Here is a 27405-nt window from a genome sequence, read left to right as displayed (position 1 = left end):
CCCATCAGGAGCAAGTCAGACTCGTGTGATGTCAGGAGCAGCAGCTGATGACAAAGGCACAGCAGCCTGGAGAGTGGGGGCTTTCAGACACTTCCAAACCAACAGAGAAACACCCTGTGTAGCTGTGCAGCCACCTTCCTACTCAAATCCCTCTGGGTTTTGTTTATTGGTTTGATAGGTATTGTTGCTGTTGTTGCTTGTGGCCCTATAAACAGCAGTCCTGAGACCCTTTGAGCTCTCCTGGTCCACAGCAGGCTGTGACCAGCAACCTCCCTCTGAGCGGGATGCCTCTCAGCACCAACACGGTCCCAGGTGTGCTGTACCTGCAGGATCACTCAACAATGATGTTGGAGCCTGGGCTGATACCCCCCACTCCTCAAGACTCAATCAATTGACCACTGGGAATATGCAAAGGCATCCAACACAAGTACTTCACTGAATTCAATGGGAATTTTTCACAGGTATATGCCTTGGACATACTCCTTTAGTTCTGTGTGTGTATGAATGTGAATATGACATAGCAAATGTACTGTGAATGTTGCTCTTAGATTCTTAGATATGTAGATTCATATGTAAGTAAGGCCTAGAAGTGAGTTATTATTATGCTATAGCAAATATGACAGAATCTTTGGTTAAATTGTTTAAATTAAGGTATCAAATAAGTGCTTTAAATTTTACATGTTCTTAAAACCTCCAGGCCTGAACCATTTGTCAAGTCTGGGGCTAAATTTGGCAAGGGGATCCACTCCCAAAATAGTGACTCAACAGGAGAGTTTTGCTTATTCTTTTTCATCCTTATAATTTCCTATTCTTACTCTTTTTCCATCCCAAGCCACCACACAGATTACCTTTTGTTGATTTTAGATTTTACTCAGATTTTTTGTGTGATTGTTAAAGCAATCTAGGAAGTAGTAGAGTGAACTTTGCCAACAAACTGTCATTCTTTCCCTTTAGCACTAAACCTGCTTTTTCCACTATCCTTGAGTGACACATAACTTAAAATAAGGAATTAAATCTATAAAATCAAACAATAACAATAAATTTTAAGAAATAAATTTCAAGCTTTTGTCATTTTCTAAGAAATCAAAACAATCCAAGACAATAGCCGATGGAAACCGAAAACATTTATCTTTTTTTCTCTCTTTCTGGAACCAGGGAAAAGAAAATTCCCATGTAAGTAGAAATTTTCAGTCACTGGTTGCTTCATTTTTCTGGTCATCCATCAACGTAAGTTAAAGCTAGAATTTAGCTATTTGAACCAAAGAGTCAATTATGAACCTATGAAATCACCCATAGTGTTATTGTGAAGATTCTCTAAAATCTCTTCCAAAAATTCATGGTCATTATAACCTAATACAGCTTTAAACTTCATAAAAAATATTCCATTACCTGAAAGTTGTCTTGTCCACCTTTTTAAAATAACACATTAAAAAACAAAATTATTGACTACCTCATTTATAAATATTTAAGTACCAAAATGTAGGCAGTCCAAATTGCATTACTTAAAAAGAACTGAGTATGACAAATGACATTCTCACAATAAAGGATCTTTTAGACTAAAGGGAAGAAAGATATATTGGCTTCTAGACTGTGTGCCAATCACAAGCTGAATTACTCTGTTCAGTAGTATTTTTGTGGGATTTTTTTTTTTAATATAAGGAACTAAAGGAATAATGCTGAATGAAAAAAAAAAAAACCTTACCATTTAAAAAACTCATCCTATTATCACTGGTGAAGCAGCAGGAAATTCAGCTGCTAATGAATACCTCTAACCTTAACCACATCTATGAAAAAACTTACTTTGCCTAAGCATAACTGAGAGGAAAAAGCTGGCTTACAGTATATGAAAAATTACAGCTTCAGAAGTATTATAAAAATAATATCTAAGTCCACAAAAGAAGTCTGTATGAACGTATTTTTTTGTACAACCTGTAAGAAGACTGAAGCTTGTTTTCTTCTATGTGACCAGAAGGAATTTATGGATTGGATTACAAAATGGCAATCATAACATTAGTATAAGATTAGGAAAATAAAATAAAACAAAACAATAAATGGAATAAAATTTCCATTTAATTTAAACCATTACATACAATATAATCCAGAGGAAAAAATAGTTTAAAAAAAAAAAATTGAAAACCCTGTCTCCTGACTTTCTAAGGTCTTTCTCATTTAAAACTATGAGCAAATTATTAAGTCTGTCACAAGTCTTCATATTGATCTATATATCCATCTTCATTTTAACAAAACTAACCGTAAATGTTGTATTCTTGAATTTTTCATATTCTTCAATGATATCTCACATTACTATGGATGCACAAGAATGACTACAAAACATTCTGTAACTCATCTTGTTAGCAGCAGGTTCTTGAACCAGCACAAATACTCAAATAAGCCAACACTGAACAGAAATAGAACCCTTATGTTCTATCTCAAAAGAAAATCAATTTACAATCTCCCACACGAGCTTCTCTCATTCTGTTTTTGTTTGTCCTTGTTTTCTCCTCATTAAAGGAAAATTGCAAAAGCTACATTTCTGCCACTAGTTTATTTTGGTCAATTAATGAAGCATGCATATTTGTTGTAGAGATAAGATAAAGTGAAGTAGTTTTACAAAATTGGATAAATAGTTGGATAGGAATTAATTTCTCTAGAATCTACATCATGTTCACAGTTTTGCCTGACATAAATTCCTGGAAGACAGGTTTCCACAGTACACAGACTAATGTTTGAGAAGAGAATTAAAATATGAGAGAAAGACTGTATAATGAAAAACAAAAGTAAAACATTATGATTGTTTTGTTGTGTTTTGTTTGGTATTTTTCCTTGGTTTGATTTTTTTTTCAGCATCAGAAAAGGACTTATATGTGTATTTACAGCCTAACACAGCTTTCATTCTCTTCTGCCCTATAATTCCCAAACAAAACCAGCTCTACCATACTCTTTCTGTAATTGTAAGTGGAAATCTGAAGAGAGTGGCTGGAAGCAGCCTTCAGGAATGTGATACAAAGAGATGGATATACCTAAAACCATCCCAGATGTAGGAAGTGAGGGAATATGTTGACAGCCCATCAGGCATGTTAAATCAGAGGAAGGCTCCTGAGCTGGACCTGAGAGAGAAGATGGCTTGTCCCACATGTGGGAGTTCAGCACCACAGGACACCTTCACAAAGCAAATGGAAGTACTTAATGTCTCTTCTTCATCTTAAGTAATTAATCTTGGTTTTAATTTTTATACCTTAATTACTTTGGTAACCTCCTTCCTCTACCGCAAAAGTCAGGGACTGGCTGACCTTATAAAACAAACGGTCGCTTTATATTCTCTGTGTCATTCTAGTTCTTGGTAACCTGAATTGTTTCAAGGATCTCTGGTCTTAGCTACAACTAGGTCTGACACATTTGCAGGAAACGTACATTACTAGACCTGAAATTTTACTAATTTTTTTTCCTAATTAAAATGTTTTCCAACATAGTATTCACATTCCATCAAAGTAATGGATTTTCTTTGTCTTTCCTCTGGCAGAACACATTCTAAACTTCTACAGAAAAGTAACTGCTTTAATTTTGGATCATGTACTATGGAAGTAATTATTTACTATGTTTCAAATCTGTATTATTTGCCTCTTACTGCACAAAGGTTTTAATTTCAGTTTTGAAAATTATTAAGATCAACAGTGACCTCCTCCAGTGACCATGAAGCACTCTACAGACAGAACTCTGCTTCAAAGCCTCTACTTCTACTCAAACACAATATAACTTCTGTTAATTCATGAGAGTTGATGCCTTTGTAGAATAATGTAAGACAAAAACCCCTAAACTCTGTTCTTCACATTAATTAACAGCTCAAAATCCCAAACCTTTCAAAATTGTCTTTAAGACTGGTATGTAACAAATGATATTGTTTCAAGTTACAAGCTGGGCTAAGTTAAAAGAAGCAGGCAAGTGAAGAAATATCTCTTCATTGTGCATCTTTCTGATCAGAAACACACGAAAAGCCTCCCTCCCTCATCAGCAAGTTCAGGCCAAGTTCACAAAGTATGGTAATTTTCAAAGGGTAAAACCTCTTGCTAAAAGGTAAAACCTATCTGAAAGCACCTGCCGTGGTTGAAGAGTGGGGGGAAGAAAATGTGAGCACACCCTGGAAATTCTCTCTCCAGTGGGAATGTTGTCAGCATCAGCCCTGCAGACCCTGTCCTCTGCTGCCAGCATCCATGCCCCCGGTTCCTCCAAGACACAGCTCTGGGATGAGGTGTTGGAAGCGCCCGGCGCGGCTGTGCCGGTAGAGCCAGCGCGCTGCGGAGGCACAGCCCAGGGGAGCTGAGCCCCAGAGAAGCCGAGCAGAGGCCAGGCATGGCACACACGGCACAGCTTGCAGGGTTTGGCCACCTTGGTTTTCCATTGTCTTGGGCTCGGCAGCACGGGAACAGACACCATCTTGTCTTTGTCCCAGTGGCCTACAGAACTAAGTTTATGTGGTTTTTTGAAAGAAAAACACTTTCTCTTTTTGTATACTTTTCATAATGCTATTGCTGCTGTTACTTTGCATTTCTTATTTCATTGCTTTTTGTTTTCACTAAATTGTTATCTCAATCCATAGTCTTTGCCTTTGTCCCTCTCGTACTGGAAGGGCGAGGGGAAGGCAAGTGGCTTATTCGTAAAATAATTTCTACCTGGTGTTAAACAACAGCACTGAGATGACTGAGACCTTGACTGAATTTGCCTACTGACCTGCTCTGATGATTAGATACCCTCGGAAAAGAAACAAAGAAGATGGACTCATAACAAATTTCTGCCAAGTAAGACATTTTGGAGCAGGAAGCCAGGAGGTGATAGTAACCTAGATATCAGTGTCCAGATGACTACAGCTATGGAGAAAATAAAAGGAAAAGGTGATGTCACCAATGAAAAACATTGTAGGTAACATTGGTTATTTATATCAGTCAGCTGCGTTAGAAAGCAATAAGCAGCGATAACAGCAGCTCTTCATGGAGGATATCCTTGCACAGTGGTCCCATTCTACTTACAAAGATGTTTTACATTATATGTCACTAAGCAGTGTGATTCTATTCCTGTGTCTACCTCACCCATGACAATTATCTAAAATATTCCATTTTGCAATCCTCTATCATATCCAGTGACTTATTTTTCCACTAGAATCCTAGGCTTAGCCAATCAGTAGCACACACAAAGACCCTTCAAGTTGTGAAGAAAATAGATGTATGTGGCCAGTTTTTGCAGTCTTGCATCGAGGAATTTACAGCTCAGAATAGATCCTGAGATTTATGAAAGCAGCTAAAGGTATAAGCATTGCCAAAATTCTGTGATTGGTGTGTTTTAGTAATCATGAATCAATTAATTTTTACTTGGCAATTTTTACAATTAAAAAATCCAAACCAACCTCTCGCAGTGGGGCTTGTTTTAAAGCCCTTGTACACAGAGGACAAACTTCCTTGGAGCACCAGACCTTGTAATGTGCACCTCTCCTATCCCAGTGTAGCTCAGACCGTAAAGAATACTAATTAATCTCCTACTGTCTGATAACATATGCACAACAATATTTTTATGGTATTAGACAAATATTTAAAATGTTTTGACAGAATATATTCTGAGAACACTTAACTGAATATGAAAACACTAAATCATGGGAATTCTTTAGATGACATTACAGCTGATATGCTGTATGTAGCACAATACCATGCTCAAATACAGTCAATGGTATTTGCAGTTTGTAAAATTATGAAGATGCCATTAAGAGATTTAGTACTGTGAGAGACTTTAATTACTGCTAATGGCTTGAACATTGTTATGAAGGATCTTTTGCCCATTATGGTAAAACTGTGTAAAGAAGGTGTGACCACCAAATCCCACCCTTCCTTGAATATGCCTCTGGCCTGGAACTTTAGACTGTGAGTTAAACAGCCTAAGGGAACTGAGATAAGATAAAGGTAACACTATTGTACATTTATCTCAGATTTAGGGAGAAGTAAATTAGGCTGAGGGAGAAGAATGTATCAAGAAAGAGAGCCAAACAGCACTGTCCTGAAAATCAGCTCTGGCTGGCTTCAGGAGCAGGGAGTATGGGGAGGGAGTTTTTGGATATGTGACATAACCTCTGGTGAGACAGTGAACGCCCACATTCCCTTATGCAAATTGTCTCAGTTGTAACCCCCCCACCCCGAGAAGGCCACATCCGTGGGACATTCACATGAGAGGCAGCTGAGGAGGTGTCATAGTCCATCAAAGACCCCCTAAACTTCTCCCCAGACTCATTGCTGAGGCCTTGAACCAGAGCAATGCACGTGATGCAAAGTGATGCTGCAGATCCACAGTCTGTTAAAAGAGAAAATATCAAACTTGCTCCCACCCCCTTGCCAAGGAAGGTATCTGGACATTCCCACCTGGCCTGAACCTATATTAATCCACTGAACTCTGTTTTGCAGGACCCTCACCACCCAGAAGACTGGGAGAAGAGGACCAATGGGAGTGGTGATATTTTCTACTTAACCTGTCTCTGTCACTCTCCTTCTCACTCCCCCGCACCTTTTTTTCCTATTTCTTTATCTCTCTCTCTCCTCCTCATATTTACTGTTAAATAACGTCCTTACTTTTGACTTCAGCATATGGTCTTGTTTTCACCTTAATTCGGGCAGAGGCATCTCTCTGAGAGAGACATCTCTCATCATAAAAAAGTTTAACAACCCCGTTGTAACAAATATAGATCAGTGTTTCAGTGTTTGGGGAGAATGAATTTTTTTAGTATTATTTTTTTTTCCTTATTTCTGCCTGAAAACATAAGCATGTAAATCTGAATTTGTTAGCAGGCACTATAAAAATCCAGTAGCAGGCAAAAAGAACTACTTGCCCCCCATCTTACAGAGATAAGGTGTGTTGTTTTATTTATTTACCATAGTAAGGTGCAAGAAAAGGTACAGTATTGATCTTTCTCCCCTTTGGTCTTTCTCTAAATTATTGAAATACTTAACACTGAACGTTTCATGGCTATTGCTGAAATAAACCAAACTGAAACTGTACAGTTAGCCTCAGAGGTGTGATCTCTCATCCATGTATGCACATAGCCTCTATTAGCATTAATGAGAACTAGCCATGCATATGGATGAGAGATCAGACCCCTTAATTTGTTTAGATGAGACCAATTTTAATCAGTGTAAGCTAATGCATAATTTTGCAGCATGCCTGTGTGGTTGGTGAATCAACATGTTTTGAGGGTTTCACTTCATATTCCAGGAGTACCTGTGTATGCTGAGAATATTCGAGGCATAAGAAAGAATGTGAGAAGATTAGCCAGGAATATTATTCTCAGAGTACTTTGTCCCAGTGAGAAGAGGAGCCAGAGCAACATTGAGTGACCTTGCAAAAGCAAACCAGGACAGAGAGTGACTGTTGAATGCCAGAAGCATGATTTTGCATTGAATCCCTACCATTAAAAAACCCTTAACAGCCATCGTTGAGGTCTGCTACAATAAATCATTGCTCTTGATCATTAAACACAGCTCAGTAAACTTATGGTCCTAGTGAATCTTCAAAATCTGTATTACCTCCTAACCTCACAGCAGCCTCATAATAAGCTCAGTAAACATGTTTATTCAAACAAAACAAGCATCAAGAAAAATTATTAAAACACATTACACAAAAAAATCATAAAACACAAAATCCGAGATAAGACTGAAGATCTGCTCAGAGAAAAACTTATGATACTCTGTCCCTCCTTTGAAAATTACTTTCAGTTTCAAAATAAAAAACCAACTTTTATTTTAAATACAGTATCTTTCTACTGCTTCATCTTTTACTGGTAATCGTTTTCCTAACTCTCATAAATCCCACTTTGTGGAGCTCAGATTGTCTTTGGAGACAGAACTATGAAGGCATTGTCTGTGTAATGAAAAAATGCACAGGCAGATGAATATAGTAAAAGATAGTATTTTTTTTTTTTTTCCCTCCCAAAATACAAGGTATGTCCCCAAATTGAAGACATATACATGTGGGTAAAGGGCAAGTAACTGCACCTGTATAAATGTACTTATAAAAAAGACCACTAATGCAGATCCATTTGGAAGATGATGATCCATAGTTGTCATTAGGTCATTCTGTTAATCTTTCCTTCAAGGTTTTATGTTATCAGTGCTCAAACCATCTATTTGAGAAATGTAACTTAGTTTCTCAGAGGTTTCATCTATGAGGTTCTGTGTGAAGCCTTGAGTAAATTGTAAAGATCATACTAAATAAAGGTCTAATGTAACCTTGTACTACATCCCATAAGTAGCCACTCTGAAACATAGAGAACCAACCAAAAATATATAAAAAGCTCTAAAACTATCCTCATGTTCTATTTTTCCTGCCTTATTTCCACAAAGAACACAGAACTTTTCATATTAAATTCAGCATAAAACCAGAAGAATATAACCAGTAAGTGACACAGATACACAATGCTTCTGTTTCAAGAGATGATATTTTTAGTACAGCTGATGGAAAAGTAAGGTGACCACCCAGAAAACTGGATTATTTCATTCTAATATGTTGTATCACTCTCAGTATGTCAGTGGGGAAGAGGAGAGAGAGAAATAGTGTAAATGCACATGTAGACATTCACTCAATGCTGCATACATATAAATTGCCAAACATTTGGAGATCTATGATTTAAGATTAAATTGTGGTCTTAGGAGAATTTATTAAAGGAATCATGAGCATGTGACAAAAAACATTTTATAAAGGCAATTAACACATAGGTTTCAAAATATAGTGCATTTTCCTCTTATATATAAACAACATTATTTAATTATTTATTTATTTATTCCAAATATACATTCCACCATAATAAGTGGATGAGAAAGAGAAATAAACTACTGGGGTACCTTTTTCATCTTGGTAAAGAGTGAATGTTTTTAAGGGAGGCAACAACGTTGGACCACTAATTTCTTCAAGTGAAAACAGGTTTTCGAAGTCAATACTGATACTGACATTAAAATTTAAATACAAGTATTAAGAGAAATGCCTCTGAGATATCTGGATTAACAAATTTCAAAACGTATTGCAGGGTATGGATAGAGAAGAGAAAACTACAGAGTAGAGTTAAGCATTTTTATCAGAGATGATGCTTGGTAAATTATTACCACATTATTTTTATTACAGATATACAAAAGTATGAAAGTAAAAGATTGTTATAGGCATTTTCTAAGTGAATCATATTTTGCTGCTACCTAAATTAATGTAATATTTATAAGATAAGGACTTATTTCCACAAGTCTTAGCATCTGAGGGAAAGCAAGCTGCAGTGTGTAGTTACAAAAACGACTCCATAGTTTATCTTAACTGGGAATAAACTCAAACTGTCAAATCTTAAACTGATCCCTGCTGCACATCATGTTACATATTTGGAAAGTTATATAAAATATCTTTGATAATCCCCAAATAAAATAGTTGCACAAATAAATTAACCTCATGGTCTCAAAGTAATTTTTAATATTATTTTGTTCTCTTCTCTGGGCCAATCTGTGTTCCACATCAAATTCAGCACATTTGCACAGTATTCCAGCAACTTTCCCAATTTAGATGTGTAATATCCAAGATATATACTATGGTATTTGAGCTGAATCTTCAGATTTTATTTATTTACATGGTACCTCATAGTCAGTGAAAGGAATCTCATCATGTTTAGTTCTCTGGACAGTTAAAACCGACCTCCAATAAAACACACTAAAATGAAACTTCATTAGAGCGAAAACTTCACTGCCAGCAGCAGCTCCTAGATTAAATAACCTAATCTCTCTAGTACTTCAGTAATTCACAGAGTGAATTACCTCAGCATCTCACCTTTTAGTTGAGTTATTGGAGGATTTAGCACTTCTGAAAGGTAAAAACTAAGTTCCTATTCTGTTCAGCATAAGGTAGACCAAAACATCCAAGGGAACTTTCAATGTTTGCTGATCAGGTGTGTAATCATGGACCTATTAAGCAGAAAATTCTACACACAGAACTGAGTATTTCTTTCTAGTGTGCTCCTGTATTATGTGGAACTGTTAAGAGATAAAGATATCAGTAAAAATCCATCCCTCAGTATTGTATATTTGCTACAGAATAAATCTAAAAGATGGTACTCTACTCTAGAGTACTCTAGAGTATTGAAATCCAATAGTTACTGCTGAAAAAAAATGCCCCTTTCTAAAGAACTTGATTTGGATTATCGTCTCTCACTTCATATGAAAATTTCAAATGTACCTTTTTTTTATGCCTTTTGAAAGCTCTTGTCAAGAAGGTCTTAATTTGGTCAGCAAATTATTTATTCTAAATCTTTATGAAGTTTTTAAGGGTTAATTCATTTCTTCTTAAATTCCTATTGTTAAAAAGACTTACTTTTTACAAAGTACACATGGGTAACAATCCATGAAATTTTACCTGTACTTTCCTCTTCATCTGTTTTTTTTACACCACTCTCTAAATAACTTAGAGTTGTGACCATCCCTCTATAATTAAGTAGGCCATAATTGCACCAAAATAATTAGACAGTAAAAGTAGTGCAGTTGCTTGATGAAAACAAAAATTATTTTAAAAAGTTAAGAAGGCAAAAAGTATTTTTTTAGTCAAAATTCAACTGTATATCTTAAAATTAACAAGGAGCTCAATGGCAAAAACTTAACGAGAAAAAAATACTGAGTGTAAAACATGGCACCATAAAGAGTTCACAAACATTTTTAGTCTCTGCAAAGACAATTCACACTAGGGAAAAACTAATGATTATATTTTCATAAATTCTGTGAAGACTCATTTTTCTTTTCCATCAATTTATATAGATTCCTTAATCACCATAGTTGAGGTAGATCGATCAGATAAACATGAAAGAATTGACTGAGAAGTTCTCATACCTGATGCAAAAGACCCTCCCTTTCCCTTTCCCTTTCCCTTTCCCTTTCCCTTTCCCTTTCCCTTTCCCTTTCCCTTTCCCTTTCCCTTTCCCTTTCCCTTTCCTTCCACTCCTCTTTATACATGCTTGTAAACTAAGTTGAAATGTAGGACTTTGGCTTTAGGTAGCTGGAAGCACCTCTGCAAAAATCAATGTCCACTGAAATTAAAAGTAGGGTATGAAGGCCTGGGAAAGACTTGAGGGTCACACATATGCTTTCACAGGGCACAGAGCCAAAAGAACACTTCCTAATGCTAATGGGAAAAAAGAGGTTAAACCCTTCTGTGTCTTGGATCCTTTACAACGATTTCCAGAAACTTATTACTGAGTAACTAATATGTCCCTCAAAAATTACAGACACAGGAGTTTGTCTCCAGTGTACAGAAAGATCACAGCTTCTCACTCAGCCTAGCAATGCATTTGGGTACAGAGATTTAACACGGTCTTGAGTAAATTAGTTTAAATTCAGTCAGACTGGTAAAAAATAACTATCTGAATTCTTAGTCAAAATTTTGCACTAAATTCTGCATATTCGTTGTCCATTTTCCAACTACTCCTTTCTATAGAAAACAAAATATCAGAAATCGGAGCAATCTTTCATTTGCAACTTTAGCCAATTTTTTCATGAATTTGGACCTATTTTTCACAGGCTAACTTTACAATAACTTTTGAGATGAAAAAGACAAAACCAGTAAATGAAAAGCATTGATACAGAGCTATGTAATGCTTAGATTTACGAAACAGACTTCAGAGGAAGGTGAGCTACTCACCACCTATTGGAGTGATGGCACAGGGCAGAAAAGGAAATATTTTTATACCTTTTCTTTCTCTGTTAACAGAAAACACACTTTTTTCAGAGCTGTTTCGTATTAAAATAGTGGACTGGAAAACTATACAGCTCCATATGCTCACATACTTTTTATTAGCAAATCACTTATGTGTGGCTTTAAATTGAGCATGTCAGTAGACTTACTGTACTCATTAGTACTAGTCACACGCTTAAATAGGCTTGGAAGTCTTTTTGGTTAAAGAACCTTAATACCTTACAGCAACAAGCAGAAGTAGTAGTTTATGAAAAATTATTAAAATAACCCCAGGAATTTCAGATGTGAAAAAACCGGCACCATTTCATTTAAAGGTAATATGGATGAAATAAAGAAATAATAACTTCTAATAAAAAGAAAAATCAAAATTTACAATAGAGCAGTTTCAAGTCTTAGTGATCTAGGATCTCTCAATTCCAATGCATTAATACCTTCCCATCTGTACACTAGTAGATGTTCTTAATTGTATTTGCTATTCAAGCAGTTGCACACACACAGTCATACCAACACAAAGATTTGTTGATGAAATCAACAAATGACTAAATGAAAAAAATCAGAATCTTCCATCACAACATAATAAAGCTTGACAGTGAACTGTAGCTTAATTGCAACCAACACCTATCATACCTCTGAGAGAAACTGCTGATCCAGGTGACTGCTTACTGCGGTTCTTGATTAACTGTATGTAAATGTTCAAAATTCTCGGTTTATGACCTTGGGACAAAGGGGCAAGCAATTCTGGAGAACTAAAAGGATATTGTGAGGTTGTTCAGGGAGAAAATAAGAAGACTCAAAACCCACCTAGAACTTAAATCTGGCTACTGCTAAAAAAGATAGTTAAAAATGTTTCTATAAATACATCAGCAACAAAAGGAGGGCTAAGGAGAATCTCCCTTGTTTATTGGATGGAAGAGGAAATATAATGACAACAGATGAGTAAATGTCTGAGATACTTAATGGTACTTCTCTGCCTCAGCTTTTATGGTAAGACCTGTTGTTCTCTGGATGCCAAGTCCCCTGAGCTGGAAAACAGGCATGAGGAGTAAAATGAAACCCCCATAATACATGGGGACATGGCCAGCGACCTGCTATATCACTTAGTCACACACAAGTCTAAGGGACTGGGTGGAATCCACCCAAGGGTACATCTTTTTGGTTAACTGAGGAGGTCCCAGTGGATGCCCATCTATGAATAGGGTTGGAAGGAGAATGGGGAATTACAGACATAGTATGACTTCAGCGTCACTAAAAGGAGCAGATCATCTTGAATGTTATCACATAACATGTACAGAACAACCAGATGATCAGGCCGAGTCAGCAGGGCTTTTGAAAAGGCAAGTCCTGCTTACCTAAACAGATCTCCTTTCCATGGCAATTTAACACCTTTAGTGGATGAGTGAAAGACTCTGGATGTTTTATACCGGCACTTTAGTAAATCCTTTGCCACTGTCTCCAACAGCATTCTCTTGGAAAAGTTGGCTACTCAGGACTTGGACAGATCCACAGTTTGCTGGGTAGAAATTTGGCTGGATGGCTGAACCTGAAAAGTGCTGGTGAATGGGTTTACATCCAATTAGTGGTCAGATCACAAGTGGGGCTCCTTAGGGCTCAGTTTTGGGGTTCGTCATGCTTAATATCTTCATCTAGAATATGGACAAGCAGATTGAGTGTAGCTTCAGTCATTTGCAGGTGACACCAATTTGGGCAGCAGTGTTGATTTGCTGGAAGGCTCTGCAGAGGGATCTGGACAGGCTGGATCAATGGGACAAGGCCACTTGTAAGAAGTTCAACAAGGCCAAGTGCTGGATCTGCACTTGGGTCACAATAACTTCCTGCAGCACTTCAGGCTGGGACAGAGTGGCTGGAAAGCTGCCCAGCAGGAAAGCACCTGGGAGTGCTTGTTGACCACCAGGTAAACATGAGCCAGGTGTGCCCAGGTGGCCAAGAAGGCCAATGGCACCTGGGCTGTATCAGCAATGGTGTGGCCAGCAGGACCAGGGCAGTGATTGTCCCCCTGTACTGGGCACTGGTGAGGCCACACCTAAAATCCTGTGTTCAGTTCTGAGCCCCTCACAGCAAGGAGGATATTGAGGTGATGAAGTATGTCCAGAGAAGGTCAATGGAAATGGAGAAGGGTTTGGAACACAAACCTTGTGAAGGGTGGCTGAGGGAGCTGGGGTTATTTACCCTGGGGAAAAGGCTCGGAGAACTTACCACTCCTTAGAAACACCTGAAGGGGGTTGTTGTGGGATGAGGATTGGTCTCTTCTTCCAAGTAACAAGTGGTAGGGGAAGAGGAAATGGCTTCAAGTTGCATCAGAAGAGGGTTTGCTTGGATATTAGGAAAAAAAATCTTTATGGACAGTGCTGTTAAGCAGTGGAAGAGGCTACCCAGGGAAGTGATGGAGCCACCATCACTGGTAGTGTTTAAAAGACATGTAGATGTAGCATTTTGGGCCATGGTTTAGTGGCAGTGTAAGGTTTGTGGTTGGACTTGATGATCTTAATGGTATTTTCCAACCTAAATTATTCTGATGCTATCATTTCTCCTTTCATAATTTCTTGATGCCTACCAGATGATGGATATCATGCTACATATTTTCATAGTTTTGGAAAAAAATCTCTTCAGTAGTCTCAAAACTACAGCTTTCACCAGGGCAGTTTTATGTTTTTTTCAAGCTCAAAATGCAAATTAACTACAAAAAGAAATTCAGACATTATGTTTCAGACAAATTGAAATTAAGTAATTGTTAATCTTTTTAAAGAACATTTTCACTTAATATTTTGTCTACTTGAATATGTTTTGTCCCTTGACCTATGCCTGTATTTGGACATAATACCTTTGACAATCATAATTTTAAAATTGTGTTACAGAGTTTATGAATTACCAGCAACCCATAGATATTCAAAATGTTCATGAAACCAAATGTAATAGCAGGAATCTTTTTGTTGGTTAAAAGCCCTGTATTTTGTGAATTTAATTACACATATCAAATTAAAAAAAATGAGCTCTCATTTAAGGTACATATGCAAATGTTCCTGTTCTTACAAGCTCATGTATTTTGTCTTGCTTTGGAAAGGCATGGATGTGTTCTTGGCTAGCTTTCTATGCTGTTACACTTCTATTCCCAAAAAAAATCTTCCAAATTCAAGAATTGGAAAAGTCAAAAAAGATTGTGGAATACTCGGCCAGCCTAAAAATTTGGATTTTATTTGAAGTTTGTCTCAGAGACCATTCATAGACTCTAAATGCTCAAAACTATTTTCAGGCAGGATCAGCAGTGTAGTCCTTACTTTTCATAGCAGCATATCATCTCTGGAAATCTCTGTTGTCCTGCCTCTCCCATTTTGAGAAACCTTTGACACAAACTCCCCATTAAGCTCTGGAAAGCTTCAAGTTGATGAATTTTCAATTCCAAAAGGCAGTTGGAAGAAATCATATGGCATTTTTCACACAGGAAAAAACCTTTTCTTTCTAGTCTCTTCCAGATGAAGTGTTCCAAAACTTTACAGGCAATTGGTACTACATGTTTCAGAAAGAGTGAGACCTAATTATGTCTCTTAATGTTTTGCCTATGAGAACCTAGAATTCTCCAATCAAAGTTTGGGATGTAGATCTGATCTGCTGTCTGTTCCCTTGAGATTATGTAAGAAACCAAATAATACATTCGCCTTAGCATAACACTTAACTGGTAAATAAAAGAAAAATAATGATTTTTTAAATTTCCTTTGTATGCTTCTTGAAGAAGACTACAGAAGATACTTTGAGTAAAGTAACAGAGGTATTAGGAGGCCAGCTTATATAACTGCTTTGTTTGCCTTTCTATATCTGAATTGGATCATCACTCCTTTCATAGGATAGGCTTCAGATTTCTGTGTTCTCACTTTTGGCAATGGTCTTGCAAATTTAAGTGTGACATAAGGAGTGAATTCTGTTATCAGACTGCACTTCAAATATACCTCTTTAAAGTACACAAAGATCACTGAAACTTCATTACTATTGTCTGACAGAGGTAGCTAGTGCCTGACACTTCATAGACTCCTTTATTTTATGTTCTTTAAGGAATGGGGAACCACGGTGTCAACTTTTAGTTTTGAATTTTTAAAATTAAATGCACTAAGGAAAGTCATATTTGCTTACTGTTAAAACTGGCAATTAACATGTTACCACACTCTTCCCATTTCGTTTTTTTTTTTTTTTTTTTCTTTTCAACTCTGCTCTTGTGGTTAAGTGAAAATCATTTCCTAGCTACGTGCAAGACAAAATTTAAGTTGTGAGCATGGAAGGGACATGAAGAGTAATTTCATGAAAAACCTTACTCATCTATTTTCTTCTCATTCTCATCAAGGAGAAAGAACATCATTACTGACAGGAATTATCAGCAAGTTGCTGTCACATCCAAATAAGAGACTGTTATGAGATTTCAAGTTTCCAGGGTCTAAAATTAAGGACTTGAAATAGTATAAAGGAGTACGGTTTTGTGTTTTGATTACTTCAGTGTCTCCCTTATGGTGACCACCAATTTTCTTTCTAGAATTTCATATAAAAATAAGGGATGAATAATGCTACCTAACTTGCTAATTTTAATAATTTAAGAATTTATTTTTCATTACAAAAGGAGATACTATGAGCTGCAATTATTATCTCTTCCCTCTTGAGTGATACATTTGTAGTTACTCTAGCTCTGGGGTTGAATATAGTTAATACTCATTGAGTTGGTTGAGTATGGTTAATAATTGAGATATGCTTTAGTTCTTCCTAGTTACTGCACTAGGCATTAGAGAACCAGAGTTAGAAGCACTGCCTAAGGGCTTAATCCATCTCACTGAGAAGTCAATAAGAAAACTCAGGTTCATATCATTGGGACTTGAATTAGTCCTAAATACATAGGAAAAAAAATCCAGCTGATGGTACAGTTCTTATGTTTAATTTACAATTCAAACAGAATCCGTATGAGCATGGGGAAGTTAGAACTAGCAGTAGGAATTCTCTGGAATTTATTTTGAAGTTACTCTAAGCAAGTAGGTGGAGAAGCTAGAAATTGAAGGGATATTATAAATGGTGAAGATTTGTATTAATAAAAACAAAAAGAAAGTTATGGCCAATGATTACCACAAGCATTATATAAACCATTTGATTTGCAGTATCAATGAATTATTTATTCACATTAAATTGCAAAAAATAATGTTTATAGGAACTGTGGAATAAACAGATTGATGTCCAGTATGTTATTTTTACACAAGTCCTTAAAAGGTTAAGAAAGGTCTCTTGCAGTAATAGCTTCACATATAATTAATTCAAATCAAGTTATTAAACTTAGTGCAGTTATAGCTGTCCAGAGAGGATGGAGAGTCTTGACTTAATGTATTAAAAGTTATAGGAGTATAAAAAAATGATCAGTGTCCCTCATACCATATTCAGATCTTGATTTTTGTATAGGAAAGAATAACGCCTGCTTCCACATTTCTTCTGGAATATAATGAGTCTCGGAGAGAATAAGCATTGTAATTTTCTTTCTCTGTAAAACTGGATTAATGTTATCTCATGTCTGATTTATTGATGTCCTGAAGGAGTCTGAACTAAAAACCTCAGCTCAGTAAAGCAATAGTATAAAGAGAATCTTTCCTGGGGCATGGCATACAGGGTGGCATGCATTGTCTTCATCCTTGCCTAATGGGTAAATCATCACCTCAATTCTACTCTGTTTTCTGACCACTTTTTCTATTTTAATACAGATTATATGAGGATTAAACAGCTACTGAGCTTTTGTGCAGGACACTATAAAACCAATTTCTTCTTAGTGATCACATATTGTAGAAGTTAATTGATATAAAATAGCCTACACCAATTAAAATAGAGCATATGTCTCTGCCATGGTTAGTGTACTCTTTTTTTTCCCCAGGAAAATGATCTTTTACACTAAAAACTTCACACTGTCGTTATCACTGTATGCTTCCTGTATTAGTATGCTCATATCTCAAGGTTTTCAGTGGAAAAACTCAGCCGCAAAACAATACAATTGCCTAATGCCTTTAAATTTTCAAGAATTCATAGCTGTTTTTTTAATGACTTTTTGCTTCACAGAAGTGATTTTGACACTGCTCAACATAGTAAGGAGTGAGATGTCAAGATATACTACAAAGACAGCTTCTCCGCAGATTTACTTCCTCTATTGAAAGGGATAGTATCAGATCTTGATACAGTATCACTGAAATCAATAATACAAATGTTTCACTGAATCAAAATCTGATAATATTTTTGATGGTATAATTTAAAATTAAATAGCTACTACAAAGTTAGTACATTTGATAAAACTTATTTAAGGAATTGTCCCAGCACACGTATCATTGACCTCAGCATGAACAGCTTTTAGTGATGAGATATAAGCAGCATGTCTAGACATTTTATAATTTCTTTCACTTACCTCACCATAACAATTCAATTTGAAGTAGCAGAAAATGAGGATGTGATTCTACCAGACAGATATTGACATTAGCCTTTCTTATGGAAACTTATAACATTATGGAATAATCTCACTGAAATCACTTGATTTAGTTGGTGTGTTTGAGACATGATATATTGATAAGAGTTTGTTTGCTGCATGAAGTTTCAAGGTGCATTTTCAAACCGCAACTGCTAATGTAACCCAAATGGTGTTCATAAAGAAAGTCCTACCAAAAAATGACAATTTTAATATAATAGAATAAAATGATGAGAGAGAAATCCTTTGTCTTTGGCAGAAATTATTCAAATACCATCTTATTGAAATGATTCTGTCAGAGTAAATGCTCTGTCTACTCTATTGTACCTCATTAGTTTTACATAAAATTCAGTACTTTATCATAAAGAAAAAATTAAGAGTTGATATCCATTGAATATAGGAGCTTGATTTTGATACAAGCTCTAACTTGTCATAATTTTTACCCACAAGTGTGGTATTTATGTAAATGTATACTTCACAATAAGCTGTACTGGGTAGAGGGTTAGATAAAGTTATTCTAGTCTAGTTTACATGATACTGATGCTTTACCATTGTTTTAACATGTAGGATGGAAGAGCAGCAAAGGAAGTATTATTTCCCTCTGTGATTTAAGGAGCATAGGTTTGCTTCTTTCAGGACCTGAGAGAAATTGAAAACAGATGAACTAGTCTTACAGACACTCTGCAGTCTATCTGCAATATTATAGATTAGACATTTTAAAATTCCATTCTTATCATGGACAAATGTCAAGTCATTTTTAAAAGAATCATTGCTGCTCATTTTTGCAATGTTTTCTGCATTAGGAAATGATAGGATAGGAAATGAACAAAAAGAAAAAAGTATTAATTCTAACTTTTATTGCCTAAATTTGCTATTTTAAGGATATCTACAGACCCAACAAAAAAGAATTTGTTTTCAGACAAAACAGACTATCACAGCACTTCCACTCTCTTTTAATTCCATGCAGCTGATTTAAACAGGAGAGAGATATTTCCTTTATTTATAGACTAAAATATTTGATTTCAAAATCCTCCATTACATGCCCCTAGTAAAAAAATATGCAGTCTAATCATCTGATGTTCAGTCACTGTTTGTCTTCATGGAGTGACTGTGAACATTATTTCTCAGGTGCTGTTTCCTTGCATTCAGGAGTCCACTTTGACCCCAAAAGCATTAACCCAGCCTGGTTGCATTTCTTTCTCTACTGTCATGTAAGATGTGCTCTACAAAAAATAAGGAACATTGACCTTGAAAGGAAAGGGGCAGACAGGGAGGGAAATAATAAATCCCACAACCAAACCCATTCAACAACCCAGACCAAGATCTAAGCTCTGTCAAAATGATTTCTTATTCCATTTTACTGAAGCAGTGCTATGCTTTATCACTTCTGAGTTCATGCCTTACAGCTGAGGCAGCCCACTTGAATTGGTAAGTTGTTTAGTTAAAGTATACACATGCTATTCACATTGTCAATATGATTTAAAAGGAAAGAACATTTTGCAGGTGAAATACAGCCACAAATGCAACAGGAAGCTGAAATCCAAAGTGCTAGAGCACATGCAATTAATTGTTGTGAGTCTCACTATGTTTCTTCTCCTTCCAATTTACAGCAGTACTATAGTCAGACACATGGCACTGGTGACTCACTGGTGGAGGTGGCAGCATTATATCTTCCAGGAGTTTCTGATGAAGTCTTACAATCATAAGCAAAATTAGTCAGCTAATCTGAGCGAAATGTAATGTAGTACTACTTTCTGTTTCATTACATCACTACCCATGCAATTATGCACAAATTTCAGTATAATGTGAAGAACTTCTGAATTAGTTTTGTGACTATGTAGATATTGAAACATCTTAGTTAATTGTGAGTTAAAAAAAAAGATTAACAAGTCACCAAAGTGTTCAGTTTACGAGTAAAGTTTACACTCCATTACATCTCTTCAGAAATAGTTGTGTTTATTTATAGGTATTTTTATATGAGTAGGTTGAGTTGCTTGGCTTTTGTGGTCTAGCCAGATTGCTGCTTTAATACAGTAGATCAAGTATTGCCATACGGGCATAGACTTTTTTTTTTTAAGCAAAAGTCTCTGTATTAAAGTGCAAACCATACCTTAAAAGGGATATTGCTCAAACAGGAAGGAAATAAAAACCTTTCTCAGCTGGTAATGTGCAAATAAAGAAATCTGGACTCAGAATGCTTGAAATGCCCTATAACTCGGTTTAATTTTATTTTAATGTAATTGAAAATTCTTGTGAAGGCAATTTTGAAAGTTGAGCTCATTTTCTATTGTACTGCAGTAGAATACCAAACTCTATGCATTTCATGTAAATTAACAACATTATCAGACTACAGTGAATCTAGACACTCCTCCATCTGTACTTTGTGATATGTGAATAAATAAAAACTTGAAAGTAATGCAAATGAAATCTCTGACAAAGGATCCCTAACATTCAGAACTAGGTCATAAATGAATGCATTAGTGTTCAATATAATTCCATCTTAGGTTTTAATGTTCATATTCTTCCCTTCTCTTGCTGGCAATTGATTATCTTTCAGTAAATTTTACACGTTACCATTAAATGTTAATAATGAATAAATATTAAACATACCATTGTAAAGTTAGCAACACTATTAATATCCTCAGTCTCTGTAGGCAATACTAGAATTTACTAAGATCAGTATCAATAGTCAGAATCATAAAAATCCTGTCTTTCTGGAATTGATAGCAATAAACAAAGTAAAAGGTATAAAGGATATTTAATATGGCCACATCTTCCTACAAAACTGGTGGCAGGAAAGAAAAGGCAACACTTTCTAAACAAGACATTCCTCTTAATATTTCACTATTTTCTATCCTTTCACCTGTATATAATATTTTTAAAATGCTGTAAAATCTTAAGGCATTGCATATTCTGAACAGCTTAGCTATATTTTATTCTCTAGATTGTTCAAGAAAAAACAAACAAAACAAAACGAAACAAAACAAACAAACAAACAAATAAACAAACAAAAAACATCTCTGCAGCACTGATGGGCAGAAATGTCACTATCAGATTCCCCATTTCAGATCCCTGTCAGGCAAGGCATTGTTTAAAAAGCAGGCAAAGACTTAAATACGCATAGTTGCTCTAGATTTCAGTCCCACTAGATGACAACTAGCTAAAGTATACATGTGTGATAAGCTTTACACACTCCCAAGGGTGCTAAATCATTGTGTTGGCTCAAATTTAGTTTTTAAGAGCTTTGTTGACTTCACAGCTGGTGAGTTGATGCTTTCTATCGCTCCACCACTTGGCAACAGATGCCTCTTACTTATGCACAGATGCTGAGTATCCACCCAACCCTAACATTAGCCTTGTGTTTTGAACTAATTGGGCCAACACAGTTGTAATTAAGATTTGAATAATTACAAAACTAACATGATTACTTTCACAATTAATCCTTCTATTGTACCATCACATTCTCTTTTGGACTATTCTGCAAAGGTTTTATTTCTTTGGGTCCTGCAAATCCATCAGCCCTCTAAACAGTGGAATAAAAAGGTATTTTGCCAATAATATTAATGACATTTTAAAGGGTTGATTTCATCCTGATTTAAAAGACTTATAGTGTGCAATTATCTGGTTTAGTTTGTTGGGGTTTTTTTCTTTCATTCTATTTAGACATTTTATGCATCCCTTTATTTACAGCCACACAGGAAGAAAAACCATATACAAGAATAAACAAAGATTTTTAACAACAGTAAGTGAACATACTTGGATAGAGTGCAATATAGAAGACCTTTAGGATGAGCTGATCTGATATATCCTCTTTTATTCCTTTGACTTGGTGTCTGTTCTAAAGTGGATGTGAAGGGGATAACAGTTAAGCAAAGGAATATAGCCAAGGGGAAAGGAAGAGTCTTTTAAGTAGGAAGCCTGCTAGTCCTGGGAAAATGACAACAGTAGTACTTCGAAAGAATAGCAGATCATCTGATTTTAGAGAAAAGAAATAACAGAAAACAAACAATTAAAATTTGAAAATCATTACATAATGTCTAATCAGAGCTTAAGTGACATACAAAGTGTTAAAGACTGGATGAATATGCTAACATCTCATGCTGAGGGTATTACACTAACTTTAAACAATGCTCTGACAGTAATGTACAAAACCAAGATGTTCACGTATGTGCATGCTCTCAGAAATGCCACTTCCTGCTCTCGTTCACATTTACTGGCATATGCACAAAAGGAACTGTCTTGTTCTTTGTAGTAAAAATCAACATTAGTTAAATTTTCATTCTCTGGTATTAGGAAGACTGAGAACAATAGAGAAGAAACATCATATAGCTGCACAGGAATATTAATAAGAATCATAACTTATAAGTACGCAAGAACTGCTGTCTAATCAAGTGCATTCAGTTATGAGGAAGAGGGACATTTGTTGATGACAGGTTCTCTTGAACTAAAGATTTATGTTTTCTGGTCTCCTCCAAATTTTAAAAGATATTATTTGCATAGATATCTGAACTCACTTTAAGGGGCATTTCAGGAACATATTCATCAAGAAAATCAAAGAAACAAGAAAAAGAAAGGAGAAGTAGTTCACAAACCGTTTCAAAGGGCCCTAAGTGTTAAATGGCATCAGCAAGTAGCAGCTCAGCCTCCCCTAAGCCAGCAGCAGTTCAGTTCCTCTGAGACAGGAGAGTGAGCAAAGGCTGTAATTACTGTCTACTCCTGTTATTGAAAATAAATATACTGCTTCCATATTCAAGAAGATATATAGCCTCAATCCCTCTTCCTGCACCAATTCCTTAATCCAAACTAAGAATGCTTCTATTTATGCTTATGATAATCCCTGGGATTAGTATTTTACATTATGTCAATTTGTAATCCCAAATCAATCTCTTGTTAAAATCTGAGTTAGGTCTTGAGACAGTGACTCATTACTTCCTTCGGAACAGGAAAGGGAAAATGATGCTAAGGACCTGTGGACAGAAACACAACTCCTGGGAAGCAGTGGTTAATATATTAACCCACTACCCTTGGTTTGCTGGGTTGGGATAAATGAAAGAAGGAACAGTCCCTTGACTTTTATGTTGGGCAGATGGAGAACTTTCCAAAAACTGGGAACAGAAACCTCTTTGTGGACAACATGTGTGGGAAAATGAGACAAACCAAGTTTGCCTTTTTTTTTTTTTTTTTTTTTTTAAAGGCGAAAGAATTTTAGCAGAGAACAACAATAATTCCAGTACTGTATTGAGTCTAGCTGAGCCAGAGCTCATTTTCCCACAGCAGCCCTCACAGTGCTGTGCTCTGCACTGGTGTCTGGAAAGGTGTTGCTAACACACCAGAGTTTTGGGCACTGCTGAGCAGCACTGGCACAGCATCAGCACTGACTCTCAGCATTCCCCACATCAAGGGTCTGGGGATGGACAAGATCCTGGGACCAGGCCAGATGACCCAAAATAACCAAAGGGATATTCCATGCCATATGATATCTGCTCAGATATAAAAGCTAAGGAAAGGAGGAGGAAGGGGAGACATTTGTTATTTACAATATTTGCTTTCCAGAGCAACTGCTATATTGAAAGCGTCCTGAACATCACTAGCTGACGGGAAGTAGAGCATAAGCATTTTCTTTTTCTTTGGTTGTGCTCATGCAAACTTTCATTTTGTTTTATCTCAACCCATGAGTTGTTTTTTATCTTATTTTCTCTTCACTGTCCAGCTGGGGAGTGACAGTGTGATTTGGTGGGCACTTGGCATCCAGCCAAGTTCAACCCACCTCAAGTACTTATAAACTTCACTTTGTTCGAGACAAAAAGCTCAGCAATTCTTGATGGCATTACATAAGTAACCACATTCTCACCTAGTCTCAGTCAGAGGTGCTGCACTGTCCAACACTTGGCATTTCTTTTGTTAAATGACTGAAGCAGGAGCTTGTCTATTGCTCAACATCTTAGCCACTGAATGAAACTTCAACCCCAGACATAAGGGTACATTAACAGTTCTAAGACTCTAGACATTCCATGAAACTTCAAAGCTCTCATGAGTGCTTATCAAACCTACCATTAAGTTAGATTTTCTAATTCTATCAATCATATCCAGTGTACTTCACAACCACAGCCCGATACAGCTCCTGATGAAATAATAGAAGGTTAAATTAATTTTCCATCCAGGTTGACTCTTCCCAACAACTTTTTTCCTGCTATGTAAACCAGAGTTTGCCAGATACTTCTGTAGGTTGTTAACTGTAGGTTTTTAACTACGAGGAAATGTTCTGAGCAGACTCTAAAACTTCTTTCAATTGTGAGGTTGGTAAACACAATTACCTTCTTAATGAAATTAAAGCTAGGTCATAGTACCAGAGCAGTGGTCCTTTCACGATACTGTCCACAAAATATAGTTTAATGCCTCAAAGAGGGATGAAGAAGATTATCCAATTACAAAACTCTTGCAAATGATTATCAAATAACAGTTGGTTTCACAGAGAGCTTGAGAATTTTTGCAATTTTTGAATACCAAATTCCAACATACATGGGCTTATACTCTCCTAAAGAATTATAAAGTAGTACTTCAAATAATTACTTTGAATTATTTTTCATTTCTGTGGCTGCGTTTAGATTCAGTAACAGAGCAATTTCTTATTATTTTCAGAATAAAAAATAAAGATTTATAAACGTTTTGAAAGTAATTAAAGAAAAAAAATCCTTAATATTAAAATAACCTTATTAGAGATTTGCAAATAAACTAAAAAATAGAACAATAATTTTGATTACTAATGCTTTACTTTTTTGACAGGAAATGTTTCTCTATTTATTTGTATTGCATTTTGCCTTCTATCCTACTCACAACATTTATCTTGATGTTATGGTGCTCTCTGCCTTTTCAAATGTTTGCCTTCAGGGGTATTGATGCTGCTAAAGAGCATCTATTTCATAGATCTGCATTAAAAATAACTTCTTTTTCCTGACAAGCTATTTAAAACATCACATTTATGCCTTATGAAGTGCACTTAAAAAAAAAATCTACATATCCCGCTAAAACTAAACCCATTTGACCCAAGTTTTGCTTCTTTGCAAGACAGACAAGTTCTATCTGAGGAGATTAGCATTAAGGAGGTATGAAGGAGACATTTTACAAAACAAATACTGTTGTTTACTTTTACTGGGGAGGGGGAGATATCAGAAACTCTGGCAGAATGACTCCCAAAATGGCTAGTTTAACTATGGAAATCAATAATATCAGACCATGTTTCTTCAAAATTAAAATCTGAAAACAAGATGAACAAGTAAGCCACATAACACACATAGATATAACTTCCAGAACTTGTATATTTTAAAATTCTAGATGGCACAAGACCGCTATTTCCTTAATCATTTTTGCACAAGACAAACTGGCACAAAGAAGCAGAGAGTCAAAGAATGATCCCAAACATCCCAAAGTATGCTTTGAAATGATGATAATCTATGTCTCTACCATGGTATTTGTCCAAAGAGAACCTAAAGAACAGCTGGTAGAAAAATAAATATCTGATGCCCCTAAACATTGAATTCAAAACATTTTAGGTAGATCCACTTGTGTTTTGGCTGGTAGAACCTGCACTACTGGAAACAACTGAGGGAGGGTAAATGGTAACCAACTCCACCTGCTCTTTATCAAATAAGTGAGATTATACAAATTTAGATTTATTACATCTCGGCTATTAGTTAAAATCATCCTCTCTCACTAGGTATGTGAACATGAACTGTGTTCATGCCTTGACTGGACAGTAGACATATTTAGAAACAGTTGTGAGACCTTTCAGTCAAGAGCAAATTTAAACATAGCACCTTGCTATTTTTACCTGAATTAGCATCCCGAGGCATGTACCATGAAAAGGACTGTATAGCCACTAGGTAATGAGAAGTTCAGCAGTCGCCTTCCAGGCCTGCACAGAACTGTAACAGCAACATTTAGAAAGACAGTTAAGTGTGTGAGTTTTCTATTTAGAGTATTCATGCTCTTTGGTCACAAATAGGGCAAAAAAATGTCATATAATTATTGCAGAAAAAGTGAGTTGATTAAAAAAGAGTGACCTTTAGAAAACATTTGCAAAAAAAAGACCATTGTTTGTTGGAAGATAATTCTCCAGGCAGTTCCAGGCAAAAAAAAAAAAAAAAAAAAAAAAAAAATCAAATTAAAAAAAAAGTCAAACCAAATAAACAAACAAACCAGTTTAAATTACAGGCTTGGAGAAAAATACTTCTACCAGACCCCAAATCAACACAAACAAACAAAAAAATTTGGCTACTTTTTAATATTTCCTGTAAGCATTTTTTAGGGTGTTTTTTTTTGTGGTGTTTTGGGTTAGGTTTTTTGTTTGTTTTGTTTTGTTTTCTCCTTAACTACTAAAATCATCCATTTGCTTGCCCTGATGACTCTGTTCCATCCTGCCATACACAGTATCTCCTAGCCTAGGATTACTCACATTCTTGGCTGCTGGAACTCAAATACGTCCTTGACAGATAAATTTTGGCTCTCAGGGTGAAAAGGACTGACAGGTAATTGCTATGTGCTGCATCTGATGGGTAATGCAGAGTCGGATTGAAGCCCATTGATGCACCTGAAATAGTTGCTTACGCATTCTGTGCATTAACAAAGGACGTTCACAAATAGTAATAAAAAGAGGAGGATAGGAATGAGATGAGGAGACATGAGGACAAATGCAAAAGAAAGTGATGGTGTCTGAAAATTTTCTTAGATTTATGTGCAATGAGGATCAACAAATGGGATAACAATTTTTATGCTCACAAAAACATCAGAGGCAAGTGGAGCTCTTTAAAATGCATTTTAATTAGCAAATTATTTTGAGCGTTTTCCTTATCAGCACTTACCTTTTCAACACCTCTCACGTTCTGTATTTATTCTGACAAATGCACTCATTCAAGTAGAAGCCAGGTATATCACATTTTCTCGCTTTATTTTTTGACATGTTCTCCTTCCAGTAGCAGTTCAGAGGAGGAAGGGATGAATTACAAAAAGCTCTGGTTTATAGAAAACCTCACTATATAGGAAGTCAGATTTTAAAAAGAAAAAAAAAAAAACAAACAAACTAAAAAGCAGTAAACTTTTTCGTCATGAAAATATGAAACACAGCTCTAATGAGAGGACTGCTCATCAGTCAGGACCTTTATTGAAAGCATAGGGCTTCTTTTTTCCTTCTT

The 27405-nt window shown here is 35.9% G+C and overlaps 1 protein-coding gene across 8 annotated transcripts in view; it reads right to left on the bottom strand.

The window, feature by feature from the left end:
• Nucleotides 1–27405, bottom strand: part of CDH12 (cadherin 12) — a 534486-nt gene that overhangs the window by 191488 nt on the left and 315593 nt on the right. The window contains exons 1-2 of one of the 8 annotated variants that reach the window (XM_088170604.1): nucleotides 27076–27143; nucleotides 26046–26139 (exon numbers count right to left, since the gene is read on the bottom strand). The exons of 6 other annotated variants lie outside the window; for them this stretch is intronic. The gene's annotated coding sequence lies outside the window, so the exon portion shown is untranslated. Of the gene's footprint in view, nucleotides 1–26045; nucleotides 26140–27075; nucleotides 27144–27405 lie in introns of those variants that run through there. One more of the 8 variants, XM_088170601.1, reaches the window with a different exon arrangement.

Source organism: Sturnus vulgaris, chromosome 1, assembly GCF_052056855.1.
Source record: "Sturnus vulgaris isolate bStuVul1 chromosome 1, bStuVul1.hap1, whole genome shotgun sequence".
NCBI lineage: Eukaryota > Metazoa > Chordata > Aves > Passeriformes > Sturnidae > Sturnus > Sturnus vulgaris.
Note: the sequence above shows the minus strand (reverse complement) of the source record. Positions and strands in the feature narration are given on the sequence as shown.